Source organism: Parus major, chromosome Z, assembly GCF_001522545.3.
Source record: "Parus major isolate Abel chromosome Z, Parus_major1.1, whole genome shotgun sequence".
Lineage (NCBI taxonomy): Eukaryota > Metazoa > Chordata > Aves > Passeriformes > Paridae > Parus > Parus major.
The window spans coordinates 64857936-64875094 of record NC_031799.1 but is presented as its reverse complement, the minus strand read 5'-3'; the positions used below and the strand labels follow the sequence as shown (position 1 = coordinate 64875094).

At 40.5% G+C, this 17159-nt stretch overlaps 1 protein-coding gene across 12 annotated transcripts in view; it reads left to right on the top strand.

Moving 5' to 3' along the window:
• PAM (peptidylglycine alpha-amidating monooxygenase) overlaps positions 1–17159 on the top strand; it is a 132441-nt gene continuing 115282 nt past the window's right edge. For 11 of the 12 annotated variants that reach the window (XM_015652381.1, XM_015652380.1, XM_015652387.1 and 8 more), the window contains exon 1: positions 1–27. The gene's annotated coding sequence lies outside the window, so the exon portion shown is untranslated. Of the gene's footprint in view, positions 28–10235; positions 10342–17159 lie in introns of those variants that run through there. The other variant, XM_015652378.3, reaches the window with a different exon arrangement.

Genomic DNA, 17159 nt, shown 5'->3' with positions numbered 1-17159 from the left:
CGGCGCGGCGCGGCGCACATTCCTCCCGTGAGTTCCACCTGCTCCGCGTTCGCCCGGGCACGGGGGCTGCGGGGGGAGGGGGGAAGGAAGAAGGGGTAGGAGCAGGGGGGTACTTTGAGTTGCGGCGATTCTCCCGAGCCCCGCGGCGGTGCCGGGCAGGTCCCGCGCTTTGGTCGGACGCTCGTCCGACGGCGCTCTGCGCTGCCTCTGCTTGGGCACACGTGCGGCGCCGCTGCTTCCCTGCCCACTGCCCGAGGCGCGGCGCCTCCCGCGGATGCCTCGAGGCGGGTTCTCGGACTCCCGGGGGCCGCTTTAGCACTGCCCGGGCCCGCGGGCGTGCGGGTGCCAGAAGCAGCTCTTCCTCTGCAGGCTGCGGCGGCTGCAGCGTTGGGAGGCGGGGGTAGATCCATCCCGCCCTCCTCGTCCCTGGCTGAGCGCTACCGCCGCCGCCTGAGGGGGTGGGTACGGCTGATCCTCCGGTACCCCCGCCGGGACTTTGTATCCTGTGCGAGGCCGACTGGAGGGACGAGCTTACCCGGGGCTGGGGTACGGCGCGCTCCCCGACCGCCAAAGTTTCCCGTGGCGCCCGGCGCCGGGAGCCCGATCCCCAGCGGGCAGCGAGTGGTGCCGTCCCGGGGCTGGTGCCTCCCGCCTATCACAGGGTCCGGGTTAAAGGGCCGGGCGGCATGCCGGTGGTGGGAACATAGCTGAATGCGGAGAGGCAGAGCCCCTCCGGACTTTGCACTGCCCCGCTGGCGCTGTCATTTCTTCACCTTTGGGTGTCCAGCCATGGGAAGTGGTCAAATGGTGACATTTTGTTAGTTTCGACTTCCAGCTGTTTCGAGTTGGGTATGGTTCCCAGTAGTCCCTGGGAGTGGCTTTTTTTTTTTTTTTTTTCGTTTGTATGTTTGTTTGTTTTTGGTGGGGGTTTCTTGTTGCGTTTTTGGTTTGTTTTTTTGTAAGCCTTCACTCCTCATTCAGTTCCATTAAAACTCATGTATTGCTTTCAGGCGTTATTATCAAAATATGTATGTTTTGTATTTCAGTCTCTTAGAAATTGATTTGCTCGTATTTTTGAATGTGCCAGATAACTATCCACTTGACAGAGCATGGCTGTGCTGTGACAGCTGCTGTGTGAAGGGGTGGGTCCCCAAGCCCTTCAGCAATGGTAAAGCTGTGGTCAGGTCTCAGGCTGGTTTATGGACTGAAAACACAGAGATGCTGTCATTGGCAGGTTGGTAGGTTTTACCATAGGCTATTTTCACATTGCCTGCTGTATGCTTGCAGATGAATACTCTTATAGATTGGAGTAAAAAAAAATAATAAAAAAAAAGCTAAATCACTGGCATTAATTAGAATTTTTAAGCTACTTACAAGGTAGCAGACATTTTTAATATCACAAGTCTCTATTATCTGTCACTTGATATGAGTCAGGTGTTTTGTTTCCTTTTTGATTTGGCCCACTCCTTTCCTGTCTTTGCAGGGGTTCTCACATTAAAAACATCAGTAATAAATATATAGCTATCAAAAAAATGCAGTTTAATGCCAAAATTTTAACTGAACTTAAGTTTTTGAAGTTCCTATATATTGGATTCTTACTTATATTTCTGTTTTGTGCTGTAGATCTGAAATCATGAGTCTGTCTTGTACTCTAAATCTGAAATCAGGAGCTAGTTTTCAGAAAAAAAAATTTGCTGCAAGACTGAAGCTGACTAGTTTTCTGACTAGCACATGTAGAAATAATGGAAACTGGCTTGAATTTAGCCCTTAAGTACTTGGCTAGCTTCACAACTTGATGCTGTGATCTCAACGTTGGGACAAGTGAAAATCAGAGGTCTAGGAGGTAAGGACTAGCAAGTAGCTAGCAGATACTTCCTTTGATATGTGAAGGCAGATCTGGAGAAGTGTATGTGCAAGCAGGCTTAGAGTAATCTCAGAGATCCAATCCAAAATACAAACCCACCATTTTGATGCTTTATCTGCTTCCTTGTCAGGTGAGAGAATCTCAGGGCTGTTGAGTATCAAATAATACAAGATAGGATTGAATCTGCTTGTTGTGGAGGTTATTTCCCTGCATGTGGCTGATACTACAAAATGGTCAGAGAAAATTTTTTTTCTTGATTACTTAGAGGTGAACCCATAGGAACTAAGTTGTAAAATGCATACATATTGAAGACAATTCTTATTGTGTTGCTTCCATTTTACATGTAGTAATGGCTCAAAAGGTGCCAAGAGGTTGGTATTTGTTCTGAAGTTCTCATTTTACAGAATGACAGAATTATTCATGTTGCATACTCAAAAACAATGGCATGCACAATGCACTTAAGACTATATGTAGAAGGAATTTCATAACTTGTCAGGTTTCTGTTTAATCCTTAATTGGATCTGACCATTGCTTGTGATATTCAAGATGAATAAATCTCCTGGGATGCTTATAGTAATACTATCCAAAGTTCCAATTACTACAAACAGATTTTTGAAACAAATGAAGGGAAACAAGCTAGAAAAAGTATTTCTAGTGTATACTTTGAAACAACCGCTAACAATTAGGATTAAATACTTAGAATACCATATCTACCATATTCTGTATGGTACTGATAGGCTATATCATGTTAGTTGTCTTGAGGACAAGATACAGTGCTGGCTGATCTGAGCAAATTGTTGCTGGGCTGGTTTACCAGCCTGGTCTAGTATGGCAATCTGTATAGTCAAAATATTCTGAATAATTTTAAAAATGTCTCTACTTAAGCATCCAAGTTCAGTCTAATGTTAAAGTGGCAGAAAGAAACATGGGACATTCTCTAACTAGTGAGAAGTGTTTTCTTCTTGCTTCGGGGCTTGAGTCGATCAAATGAATGCAGGGTGTTTTTCAGACACAACTATTTTTCTCCTTTTTTCTCTCTCTTTTTTTCTTGTCCTACTCCCCTCTTTTTTCTCCTCCCCTGTTCTCTTTTTTTGTTCTCTTTTCCCTTTCCCCCTTACTTTCTTTTCCCCCTCTTTTACTCTTTCTTTCCCCAACACTTTTCATTGCCTTCCCTCTCCTTTATCACCTTCCCCCACTCCTGTCACCTCCTCCCCATTTCACCTTTCCCCATTCTGTTTTGCTTCTCCTCACCACTTTTCACCTTTTTCTCTCCCTTTCATACCTTCCCCCTCCTCCCTCTTTTTTCTCTTTCTTTTTTTTTTTTTTTTTTAATCTCCTTTCTAAGGCAGTCAGGAGATAAAAAATTGAAATTCATAGGGGAGCAGAAAGACAGTGAGAATTTACAACATACTCCTTAATGAATAACCCCCTTCATTTTTCTGTGATAAGTGAAGGACTGCATTTCCTGTCAATCTTCCATGTACTCAAATTCAGTTTCTTCCAATAGGCCAAGGCAAGGAGGAGAAGGTATTATTTATGTTCAGGCATGTTGAATCAACTAGAAACATTTTCCTGCTTAGAAAGATGTAAAAGTTTTACTTGAAAAACTTGATTCACTAGATCTCAAATTTTATGGGTTACTTTATAACTTATGTGAAACAAATATTTCAGTGTGAATTTTTATCAAAGATATGTGTTTTGAGTGCAAGTGTTGGGTGCTTTTGTTATGACAAAACTATATATTCTGGAAGCATAAAGTAAAATCAAGTAGAATTTTGACATATAACTTAGGACCATATGAGCAAAGCACAAGTACTCACAAAAATTATGTAGTGTATATGGGAAGCAAAATTTATGATTAGTGCTGTTTTTTGAAGCACTGTTTTGGAGGTATACCTCTAAAGTTTTGGGATTTATTATTACAAGTGTTGAGAAACATAAGTTAGGTAGAGATTCTCTTTCAAATCTATGTAAGAATGTGGATGAAATTGAACACTAGCCTGTGAAAGGATACCCATACATTGTATATGAAGAGATCCCAGAAAAAAACAAGCTTTTATGATTTTTTTTTAGTAGGTGAAGGTCAGGCAGTGTGTTTCTAAGGAAGACACTTTGCAGTCATTCGTTGGAAGAGCTCTGTTGCAGCAATACTCCAAACCCTGTGAGCAGTTGCTGTGTGTTTTAGAGGAAGGGGTTTTCTTGCTTTCCCACCAGCCATCATTATTAGCAATGAAACTACTCAGCAGAACCCACCATTTTATGCAAAGAACGAAGTGTGTTTTGTTGAAACTGAAAGGCAATAAATGATAACTTGGGCTGTTCCTGCTGCAGTGGTGAAGTTCCTGCATTGTAGGCAAGAGATGTCACATTGCAAGTCCTGGTTTAAGATACCAAGGTTCTAGAGTAGCCAGAGTGCATCACCATGTGAGATGGAAGTTTAAAGCGCAGCTGCTGACAATGGATCACTGAATTGGTGGAAACATGACTTCTATTTTTGAACAAATTAATTTTCATGAACTTGTATTTGAAATCTATTCTTAGATTTTTTTCATCCTTTCATACTCTTGCTTTTGCAGTCCTGCATTTATGAAGACCAGGACAGATGGTTATCACATCACTATGATTACTTGCAGTGACAAGGGAGAAAGGGATGCTGGCTACCAAGTCCTCATTGTGTATTTTCATTTATTCTTGACTGGTAATGATATTGTGTGATCTTTGCTGCATTCATCTTCCCTTTGGACAAAGAATGCTGAAGGTGATGTTGAGTCATATCATATTTCTGATCCATTAATGCAGTATGGTCTCATACTCCATCACTGCCTGCCAGTTCCACTCCACAGTTTATCAGTATTCTTTTTTGGATGTTATGGGTCCACTTGGTTGTCTCAGTCCTGTTCTAATGTTTTAGTCTGTGCTGTTGTACATTTGTGGTCTTTGTGTACTAGTACAAGTACTTTACTGTAAAAATCCCTTCAAAGCAATGGTATCTAGAAAGTTTATCTTTTGCAAAATCATCTAACTCTATGTTAGAGTCCTAGTGTGTAGAGTTAATCAAGACTTAAATAAGCAAAAAAAAGTTTTCTTCTGACAGTCATACGTTGCAAGTGGCCTACTTGTTTTCTGTGTTGTGTATGCCTCAGGTCTTCATACTTGAACAACAAAGGGATTATTAGTCTTTCATACTTGGGAACAAAAAGGGATTATGAGGAAATGTTTACATTGAACTTAAGGTTTGTGAATTTTTTTCCTGTTTTTTAAAGCACAGGACCTGATTAACACTAGAGGGCCACTACAAAACCATAGATTTGTTTTGCTCTTACCCTTTCCACCCACACATAAAAATGGGGGGGGGAGAGGTTGTTAGCTGTACATTTGCTTTCTGTTGCAGACTTCTAAGTAATGTCCTTTGATCCATATCATAAAACAATTACTCATCTTAAAAATTAGGGCCCACCGCATACCATTTCTGGCTTGTTTCAAAAATGTCAGTCTAATTTTCAGTCTAAATTATTCACAGTCTTTCTATCTACTCATTGTTCTTGTTTAACATCATTCAGTAGCTTAATTCTTAGTTCATTCTCTGTATATACTTCTTTATAGAGAACAGTCATGTTTACTTTTAGACTTCATATTGCTGGGCTTAAAAGTCGAGATTGTCTTTGTTTCATTACATACTGGGAAAACTAAGAGCCTGTTGGGTTCAGCTTGGAAAAAAGAAGGGTGAATTCCATTGAAGACTACAGCTTCCTCAAGGGAGGAAGTGGAGTGGATGGTGGAGATCTGCTCTCTCGGACACAAGGAAGAGGAATGAAGCTGAATCAGAGGAAGTTCAGATACACAAATATAAGGCTATATTTATGAAACAGTTAATGAAATTACCACTTGTAATCTTGTTTCAATTGTTTTTGTTTAACCACTCATTTTGAGTTGGGTTGGTTTTTTTTCCCCCACATCTTCTAATCTACTTTCCTTACATTTAATAATGCCTCATGTTTTAGTATGGATGAAAAAAAAAAATAGTTAATCACCCCACCCCTGACCAGGTCCACTGCATTTTCTTTAGTCTTGGGGAATGATCTTTTGTTTCATCAAAGAAAGATGGTAATTTGCTAAGATAATGTAAGAAAGTTTATATTTAATTTTTTTTTCTGTCACTCTGTTTCTGATTTCTCTCTTTTCTTCTCTGTTTCTTGTAATTTCTCTCCATTTCTAATTATTTTTTACTTCAGAATCCATTCAGTTTATTTTTCTCTTTGGTTCTTTGTTGAAACAAAGGTGAATTAATGTACTTGTAAGTAGCAGTAGGTCTAAGGTACATTTCTAAACTACAGGATGATGGTCAGCCTGAAGGCTTAGATTGCTGTGCAATACGTCCCACAGTAAGTTTCTTTGGTCTACAGACTGTAACATTGACAAGTTACTGAATATTGGTGGTGAAGTCTTCCAGTTGAAGGCTGAGGTGTTGTTTTGCTGTGAAGAGAGTAAGAGGAGTGCAAACAAAGACTAGAAGAGAATGTATGGAGAAGTAGGTGAATCGGGGAGGAGCAGACGAGTTGCATTGAAGGTCAGTCTGTGGAAGCAAATGGGGCTTAGTCTGTGCAAAGAAATGTGGTCATGACCCGGTAGGAGAGGGAGAAACTGTATGAACTCTTGGGATAGGCTGACAATCTGGATTTAGGGAAGAAAACTGGAATAGGAGATGGGATTGTATGAACTAGTGGCCGAAAAAAAATTGAAGTGAAAGACTGTAAGGTTGAAAAATCAGGCTAATGTGAAGTGAGGTGGAAAAGAAGAGGAAAGACTGAGTGGAACAGGTCAGTTATGACCCGTGTTACAGTAAACGTATTACTTCTCACATCTTTAAGAGGTATTTAAAGGATTGCATTAAGAATTATTGAGAATAGTCAAATGCTTTGTTCTGAGATTCATTAACATGCATTCATAATTCAGCATAATTGGTATACAATTATGCTTACCTTCATCCTCATATTTTCAGGAAATCATAGCTTTTTCTTTTAGAAGTACACACCCATCTGTCATTTTGAGGATCCTCCCTGTACCGCTTCCCAGTTGACTTTGTGAAACTGCACCTTTACATCTATTCAGGTACTGAAGGTGGTTGTAGTCCAGTGTTTTATCAGTAACAACAGTGCTTATAGCTTTGTGACTTTGTGATTATTTTGCTTTACGAGTCAGCTTGCTTTAATAAAATTCTCCCTGAACCTCCTTCATGTGCCCTAAAGCAGGAGAGAAGAAAAGGAATTTGAAAACAGAAAAGTCAGCCTTGCCTGCTTACAGTAGTCCACTTAAAGCAGGGTGGGAAAGTTACTGTTTGTTTTAGATATCGGCTTTGTTGCAATCTTTATGCTTTAGTTTTTCATGGATTATTTATATTCAGATTAGTTAAATTCAGTTGGTTTTAATTCCTTTTGCAAGCATGTTGTACCCTGATGTCAAATTAAGGAGATGGATTTTATGGTATTAAGAATCCCAGTCTCATTATGAAAGAGATTAAGGATTTTATGCTGAATTTTAAAGCATCCTTTTTATCCCGACTTGAAATACTTTTTGCTTCCTTCTTGTTTACTGTTTGTATTGAGACAATGCTAATGTATTTGATTCATCATTTTAAGAATTTTAGTTTACTGTAGTCCTTTCAGAAGAACTTGCTGTAGTACCTAGTTTGGGAGAACCTAGCTGTTCTTATAAAAGCTCTTCATATATAACATAGTTTTTATCACACATGACAGTTATCAGAATGTTAATTAAACAATTATTTCCAGTTTTGTTTCTGTTCGACCAAAAAAAAGGTGGTTTTTTTTTGTCCTTTCTTTGGCTGTCTCTCCCAGCTTTCTCCCTGTGAAAATAAAGGATCACAGAGTAGTTGAGGTGGCAGGGAGCCTTCGGAGATTTTTTAGTGTAACTCCACCCTCAGTTAAATAGGACCAGCTATATTCGATTGCATATGACTGTGTTCACTCAGCTTTTGAGTAGTTCTAAGGATGAGACTCCACAGCTCCTCTTGGCAGCCTTTTCCCATGCTTGACCACTCCTAACAATGAGCAAGTGTTCTTTTTTGCATGGAGAATTTCTTCTGATTCAGTTTATTCCTGTCGACTCTTTCCTAGTCAGGGGACGCTGCTGAGGAAAGTCTGACATGCCTTCTTCCTATGCTGATCAATCTTCTGTTTATGTGTATTGATTAGGTTTCACCCTATCCTAAGTAGGCCTTCTCTTCAGGCTGTAAACAGTCCCATCTCTCCTCATATGACAGATGCTGTAGTCCTTCGGTCATCTTTGTGTCCTGTGTTTGGTCTTGATCAGTAGGTCCATATCTCTTACACTAGTTTGGACTCCACTTGTGTGTTGTGTCCACCTGCTGATACATGTGAGGGTAAGGGTCCATGGTAAAGTTCCTCTGGAAATGGCTCGAGGCTGTTTTTACTGATGGCTTTGCATACCTGAAAATGTGTTTCTTTAGGATGTGATCTCAAAATCTAAAGTAGGCTTAAATTGTTAGTTAATTAGCTAAAGTAAAATGTAGTAATTTCTGTGAAATTACTTTATAATTCCCATAAGAAATCTCCTGTATAATTTTCTCATGAAGGAAAATTATCTTTTATATTTTTCATAAGTCACAAGTTTCACAGCTTGGTAGTGTGTCATGTTCTACTGCGGTGAACTGCAAGGAGTTTTTTGAAAACAGATGGTCTATGACGAAATTAAGTCAAACGAGATAGTATTGTATCTGAGAACCGGTTATTGGTAACAAAAAAAAGAGAGTTGCCCTACAAAAGAGGACTAGAAAAGACAGAAAAAGGAGGAAGGAAAATGAAGAAGAATGTGGGGGGTGAAGGGCAGGCAGCGAGAAGAAGCCGGCATTACCAGCAGCAGTCCGGGAATGCGGTCGAGGTCCGAGTGTCAGAGTGAGGGTCGCTGTCTGCTGAGGAGCCCGCGCAGCTCTCGGAGGGGCTCCACAGGCAGCGCTCCCGCGGCCGCGGCGCTGGCAGCGGCGCTTGGGCGGCAGGCCCAGAACGCTGCACAGCCCTGCGGTGTCGTCGTGGAGGTAGGCTGGCTCGGCCAAGCCGGGCTGGAGGCAGGCGGGAATGCAGGTATGAAGCGGGCAGGGCGTCGGGCAGGGAGGCGGGGAGGCAGGCCAGGCGGCGGCTGGGACGAGCGAGGGGCAGGGCAGGACACGGGCTGCGCACAAAGGCCGGAGGTCAGCCGGTGTCCGGCCTAGGGCCCGGCGGGAGTGGGGCGACGACGGCAGGGAGAGTGAGGGCCCAGAGGGCAAAAAGGCCATAAAGAAGGCTGGAGCTGGGGCAAAAAGGACAAACAGGCTAGGGCCAGGGCAAGAAGCAGACAGGTGGCTGGAGACATAACAAAAAGCCAAAAAGCCCCAGAGCTAGTGACGCAGTTACTTTTATGTCCCCTGGCTCCTCCCAAGGTCTGCCTGCAGACAGGAGACCGCTGGCCCAGTCCAACATTCCACTGCAGCCCGTGGGTGCAGACCTTTTCCCATCTGACTGGAGAGCCTGGAGGGTACAGTATCTCCTGCCACCTGTCTGGCCCAGGTGAGACATGAACTGCCTGCCAGACAAAGCCTCCACAGAGACAAGGGTTTCCTCCATCTTCTCCTACTGCCTCATGCAGTGGCACATGTGCAACCCCTCCCACACAGGCCAACAATCAGTGTTGAGACAGAATCAAAATTAAATTAGCTCTTCACATAGTGGCAGTGAGGTATTATGGTCTTTCATGGAATGGACTTACCTTACTAACTCTAGCATACCAAAGTTGTTTCAACATTTGAGTTTGTATGAAAGAAAATTAGTAACTCTCACTGGTGAAAATTATTTTGCTTTGTAAGAGGTCAGTAGTACATAACAAGGGCAAGGTAAATCAGTCTTTTCACGGGTCATCTGAACATGGAGATCTTGCCCCATAAACCCATTTTCGAGGCTCTCTTTGTGGTCATCCTTGGATGTTGATCAGCTCTGTTGGCCTTTTATTTCCCACTGGAGTGTCCTTTGTGCCCAAAACTAGGCTGAAGCAGGTGTGACCGAGCATCACTGTCCCTCCCAGATTGCCAACAGATGTCGCTGCAAGTTTAGAGTAACTGAGAATTCCCAGGGTGAATGTCCATGTCTGCTCTGTTGAAGGAATGGGAATCACCGTTTTTGCAAAATATATGTTGTAGAACATATTGGCAAAGTGTTCTGAAATTAAGGACTTAGTTTTTAGTACCTGGGCCAGTATCTCAGGGATCACTGAAAACAAGGTTGTCCTTCCAGTACCAAGGTGCACCCCCCTCTTCTGTCTCAGACAGGAACCTGGTGTCTGGTGCTGTGTGGTGATGACCTGACAGTAGTTTGTAAGTCTCATAACCTTGGACTCACGCCCTCCTATTCAGAATTATTACTGCTCATGTCAGCACTGTTGGCCAAATCCATTGAAGGGCAAGTAAGTGGAAGGTAGGTGGAAGAATTCGCAACTGTTTTTTGGTAAGTCTTTTAGTATGCTTTACTAAGCTGGCTCCGCAAGGTTCATGGGGACATGTGATAAACTCATGTTACCTGGTGTTCACCATCCCACAGCTGGACCATTTTTGCTGGAAATGACAACCCTTATTTGATTTAATAGAAATGGGAATGCCTAACCATTGGTTTAAAAAGCAAAGGCCTTTCATAATAGCCTTCTGGTTGGCAGGAGAGGTAGGCAATACAATCAGGTGCTTGTACATGTATCTGCCAGCACCAGTATTTATTGCAGACCCTGGTCTTTTGAAGTGGCCCAGTGTAACATCTGTCAGGGTGGCCTTAACTGATCAGCAACAGCATTGTGTTCCTGTGGTAGTTCACCATGATTTGCAATAGAGGCGTCTACGTGTCTCACAGCTAAGTAAGCAATGCTTTTATACACCAAACCCTGTGGGGTTTACCATGTATCATCCAATCATCTGCTTGTCGTTTCCTAGACCACAGTGTGAAACCTTTGTGTGCTGCCTAAGAGTCAGAAAAAAAGACTTCTGAAGCTGATTGTTCTTCCAGCACTGTAGATACAGCCATTAATTTAACATACTGCTTGCTTCTCCCTTTCCTTGATAGGTTAGGAAGGTTTGCTCTGCCCTTTCAAACGATGTTACTTTCCATTGCAGTTTTTCTTTCACATTTCTTGATGTCCAGTCAGTGAAACATCCATTCTCCATTACTCATACAGTGGGAACTGCTCTGCCCAATGTAGAGGCACACTGTTGTTACTTAGGATGATTTGTCCTGTTTTCTCCTGTAAGACACTTTGTTTTGGCCGGGAGATATAAGCTTAGAAATGCACCATTTCCACTTGACCTTTTTTTTTAACAAAAATTTTATAATGATTTTTTATCTGGGCCAAATATGGTGTAAATTGCCTCTGAAACTACCATAGACCAAGAATTTTCTGTTTCTGCTTTGCATTTCTGCTATATAAAGTATGATTTGTTTAGTTGATTTGGGCAACATTCTGTAAAGTGCCTGCCAAATTATTCTTCCAAATTTTACTCCTGTGGCAGTGCTCTGAATTTTCTTGGGGATCATTTCCCAGACAAGATTTTACATTGCCTCAGTGGCATTGTGTAGTGCTTCTCCCACTTCTTGTTTAGTGATGTGGATAAGATCATCCCCCTAACAGCAATTTACAGTGTGGGGAAGTATTGAGGTCTTCCAAATATTGGGCTACTAGCCCATGGCAAATTCTGTGTCTGTGCAGATGCCTCAGCAGCAGTGCTGTGGGGGTGTATTGCTGAACCTGACATGAGTGTGTGGATTCCTGCTCTGGCTCATTAGCAGTTGGCATTCCAAAGAAAGCCTTCACTGCATCCAATGCCACAGCTTCGGGTACAGCTCACTGGCTCAGAAAACTTGGGCACTTCGTATCTGTGTGGGGCAGCCTCGTTTAGCAGTCAGTAACCAACTGTCATTCTCTGAGAGCAGTCAGGCATCCTCACTACTTAGATGGGGCTGCTGAAGTGGAGAGTGGTCTTTCTGAATGACGCCTGTCTCTGACAGCTGTAATGATCTGGATGATCTTTAGGTAGCCTCTGGCTAGCCCGTACCATTTTAATGCAGTCGTTTTGAGGAAGTTTCCAAATCAGCATCTGAAACAATTTTTCTCACAGTGATAGCAGGAACCCTAGAAGAATATTTGCCTCCCTTTTATCTTGAAAGCTTTTCCTGACATCAAGTCATACCCAGTAATGTAGTCACGTACTTAAGCTACCTGCACCTTTGCCAGAAAAGACAAGTAAGAACCCAGCTGTAATAGCAAAGAAGTATAGCAAGTATAGCAACCTTCTCCCCTTCCCTGCCTCTCCAAGTGATTGATTGTTATTAGTTTATTTATTAGGTATAGGGGACCCTGTAAAATACAGTGACCTCAGGCCTGTAACTATCAGAACCATCACCCACTGGCAGATGTGTACTGCCAACACAATATAAGTTTTCTTAACTTTCTGTGAGATCTCAGCCACCCATTTCACCTTTGTGGGGATGACGCAGATCTAGTTAATTGATACGAAGTTTGTATGTGACCTACCAAATTGGGGTAGGGAACGGTTCTGGTATACCAGGAGTGCTCTTTTCCCAGTGAACATGAAAACAGTAGGTATACTCAGTCTATCCACTGTCCTGATTTATTTTTGTGGTCTCTTTTTATCTTTTCCCTGTTTATATTTGTTTCACAAATAAAGGATGGTCTCCTGTCAGTTTTGTATTTTGGGACTGCAGACTGGAGTAAAACGTAAAACATTTCCTTTTGTGTAACTGTTTTCTGTTGCAGAGTGTAATATATGGTTGTATAATTCGTGTTTTATTGTATATGTATATAAGCAGTAAGAAGAAATAAAAACTAGTTACAAGTATCAAACACACATGCATAGCAAAGAGTTACAACACCACAGCCGGGAGCCAGAAGAGAAGGGTCATTTGCAAAAGAACGGAATAGCACCAAAGAGAACAAGACCCACCCACGCAAAATCAGCCTTCTGACGACTCAGTGATTTTTACCTGATACCGAACTGATCTGATTCTCCAGACCATGCATTTCAATACCCAGTTCCCGTAAAGCCACTCAAACCTTTCCTCCCTTCTCAGAAACCTAGTTAACAAACCTACAGTAAATATGAATATGCAACAAACCCTAAGAGAAAAAACTGTACAACCTCAGACTGCAGAAACTATATAAAAACCCACTCCTCCAAAAGACAAGTGTGAACTTGGGGGAATCAGTGCAACAGAAGCTGATTCAGAGTTCACCCAGTGTCGACCCCAGGCTTGACACTGACAGTGATTGTTTCCATAACTAAATTTTACAAATTTTTCAATACAATTATTATTGATAAATTTGTCTCTATTTCATTTATAACACAGAGGATACATCTACAAGAATATATATCACATGTATCTTCCTATGACAAGAGAGTAGGGATGTATCTTTCATGACTGCCATCTGCATGCAGCACAGGTTGGCATGGGCTGTGCACATTGGCAGATAATTTTGCAGGAGTGGCCTTTACTGAGAAGTTTTTACCTGCTTTTTTCTTCCTGTAGAATATTGAGGGCACATTGCTTTTTTTGAAGTGCTTTTATATGGTGTGATCTATTTCACCTTCAAAAGAAATTGAATTGAACAAAGTAAATAGCTGCCAAATATTCTGCTTTGCTTGTGGCAAAGGAAGAAAAAAACTATTCCTACCTGCTTTCAGACATCCATGATCGTTTTTATGTGGTCTTCAAAAGACATCTCTGATTTGGAGATTGATCTTCTAACTGTATTCTGTGTCTGATACTTGGTCTTTTATTCTAAGGATGTGTGAGGATGATGCAGATAGATAATTCAATCCTACATTATCTATATTACTGGATCAATTTGTGTACTTTAGTTTCTCTCAAGATACATATAAGTGGAAATTGTGGGCTTGTGTAGTGAAGTAGTGATCAATTCAGTCATTCCACTTGCCTTACCTGGCCTTTTAATCTAATCAGAGTGGAAACAAAATTACATACTTAGTCTCTCTATTTTTTTATAGGCATCAAAACTGGCAATGCGTTAGAGAACTGGTAATGTTATTTTGGCCACCTACAAATGTCTTACCAACTTGTTGGATATACTTCTACTGTTGCGATAGCCATTTGGGTCTTGTGTGTGCACTCTAGGAATTATTTGTTTTGATACTGTTGTGTTTATTTACTATCTTTTTGCCTGCTGAAAAATGTATTTCATAGTTAGCTAATGTAGCAAGAAGTTGTCTGTTCAGTTGATTACTTGTGACTATTTCTTGCAGGAGTTGCTGGATCAGAAATTAATTGCAAGCATGAAAAAACTCGTTTTGGAAAACTTGTTTTGAACTGGCATCGTTTCTCTCGGATGTCTGTGCTTAATCTCACACTACTGCTTGATCATGGGAGAGGATCTTTGATCTGTGGAAATGTTTGCTTCCTAGGCCTCCCCCAAGCGGCTTTCACTAAGGTTTATCCCTATCCTGTTCTTGTTGCTTAGGAGTAAATAATTAGCTTCCAGCACCAGTTCTTCCACTTTTTTACACAAAGAGGTAGTAGAAAATTTGCTAGTATTCAGTGGATTCATTATGTGAATATTTTATTCCGTTTTGCAACATTAAGCTTTAGGAACATGTCCAAATTATTAACTTTTTGTTGGCTACTTCCCCTTAAGTGTTTCAAAAGAAATAAATTCTAACTAATCTTTTTAAGTTATTTTTGGTTATAACCTCATACTTTCAAGGACCATTTCTTTGTACTGCTGTTGATGCAGAACTCATGAGCTGTACAATATTTCAAGATGAGCCTGTAATTATAGAGTTAGAGTGCACTGTAGCTGGGTGATCTGGTGGTATGTTATGAGTAAGTATATCATCCAGATTGTGTGAACTTTCTGTAAGCTGACATAGGATTTAAATGAGTATCAGTGCTTTAAATGAAGCATGTCTCACGAGAACTGTGTCACTCATTCTCTTAAATTCTGTTTTAAATGTATTTTACTACATCAACTAGTAGTTGAACCTTCACGTTCTACTCATAGATTTAGATTTTTCTTTGCTACTTTTTTCATATTTCAGAATAGTTGCCATGCTAGCTAGTTTTGCTGTTGTCTTTGTCACTTGTTTTCCTGTCCCCCTCACACTTCTTGGTTTGATTTGTTTTTCAAATGGTCTTGCTCTAGATCCAGAACTCTGACTAGGTAGGAAATGGATCTAACAGGCGTGGAACAGTATCTCCTTTTTAGGGAAGTCAGTTTTCATTGAAGTACTTCCTTTATTGCCATCTCTGATACTTAAAATGCATAAAATGAAACTTAGAAGAAAATGCATTACCAGTGTGAGCAGCACTGGTCTTAGAGCTCTTGGATAAAGTGGAATAAAACCTGAGCTTATTGTAAAAATAGTAACAAAGTGCTCTCAAACCAATACTGTTGCTTAGATAACTTAGTCTGTGCTGAGGCTTTTCCGGTTGTCACACCATACCCCCAGACAGAGGAGAGATTGCGTTAGGATGGTAGCTCTATGTAAACTTCCAATGTTCTGTAGTAGTTACTACTGTTAGAGCCAAACAGTGAATCAAGAGCAGCTGATCTTGGCCAAGCATGTTCCCTTGATTTGCCTGTTTTTGGAAGATGGAACACCTAAGGCCTTAACTTGCAAACAGAAAGGCTTACTGATTTAATTAATATCAAACCCAGCTATATTTTTTTGCATAAGTACAGTTTCCTGTCTTCCTTGGGTAATTTGAAGATTTTGCTGCTACAAATAGTGTTCTCAATACTTAGTTATCCTATTCTCTATAATCTTTTCTATTGAGATTCTGTTCTGTCTATCCATTTAGTGGATATTGGTACACAATACATTTACAAAATGGACTGTAAATGATACTCTTGTTAGATGTGAGTGCTTTTTGAAGAATTTGTGTGCACTGAAATATGATATGAAAGTTTTTCAGGGTTCTTATTTCTTGGTATGTTGGCAGTTTTTGGGTATAAGATACATCTGTAATTGCTGACTTTTGTTTGTAGTCTTGACAAATATATGAGCCAGTAAAAGGGGTAGCCTTGGATTAAAGCCACCTTTGCCACTGTTATTTATGCCCCCATGGCTCCAGATCCCTACCCTCCCTGTTTGCTCTTTGGGCTTTTATTTTATTATTTATTTTTGGTTTCTCTATTTAACCAGTGTCATTTTTTTAAAATTTCTTAAACCAATTTCTTAAAACCAAAAAAGACTTTCAATGCAGACTATATTTTTCTCAAAGTTCTCCCATTAATTTTTCTCTCCCTTGTTCTAGTTGGGGAGTCTCCAACTTGAAATTTGTGCATTTCTTCTCTAGAATAGAAAAGAAACTGGGAGAGGGAGGAAACTAAAGGAAATAAAACTTTATTCTTTGTTGCTTTTATTTCAGATAACTGGAGCTGTCACCTGACCTTTTCTTGTCAAAATGTTTTACGTCCTTGAGGAGGAGTGCTATTTTGACAATCTTCCCCACAAGCATTAGAATGTTAGAGCTGTTACTTTTGGTGCTTGTAGTCTTCTTTATTCCTTTTATTTTTTCTGTCAGTCACATTTATAACAGTTTCTTATTAAAAATAATATTACTGAAGGGTAATCTTAAGTGTTTCCAACATTTCTGAGAGTTTTTCTGTTTTACTCTTTTTTTTTTATTTCTATGTTTCATTTTTTGGTGATTTTAAAAGTAACTCTCAGCTTCCTTAGTTATGTCCTCAAAGTATGTGTTAAAAATAGTTTTTTACCTGGTCTTGGCTTTTCTGAACTGGTCAGATTTTCTGTAGGTTTTGGGGTTTTATATTTCTGTTTGTTAATATTTTGTTAGTTTCATTGGTTCCTCTGAATTTTATTTTTACTTCTGTCATGTGGTATTTTTTTCTTGAGAAATGAGTTGGGGAAATCAATATGGAGTTATTTATTCATTGAATTCAGAAAGCCACTGTTGAAAATTGCACTTGAACTTTTGAATTTGTATTACTAGATTTTTTCAGGAGCAAATGTTTCCAAAGAATGGAATGTATTTTAGAATAGTATGTGATGGTCATTCTGTTGATCAGTGTTAAGTACCTGTACATACACAGCAGGGCTCAGGCTTCTTATAGGTATTGTGGTTATCACTAAGTAATAAATCTGTTCTTTGGTTGATGTTCAAATCATGAAGATCAGCATTTGTGTCTTACTTTGTATTTTCATCCCTGTCAAAGAAACTTGACCTACATACAACCAGCAGTCGTTTGCTTAGGA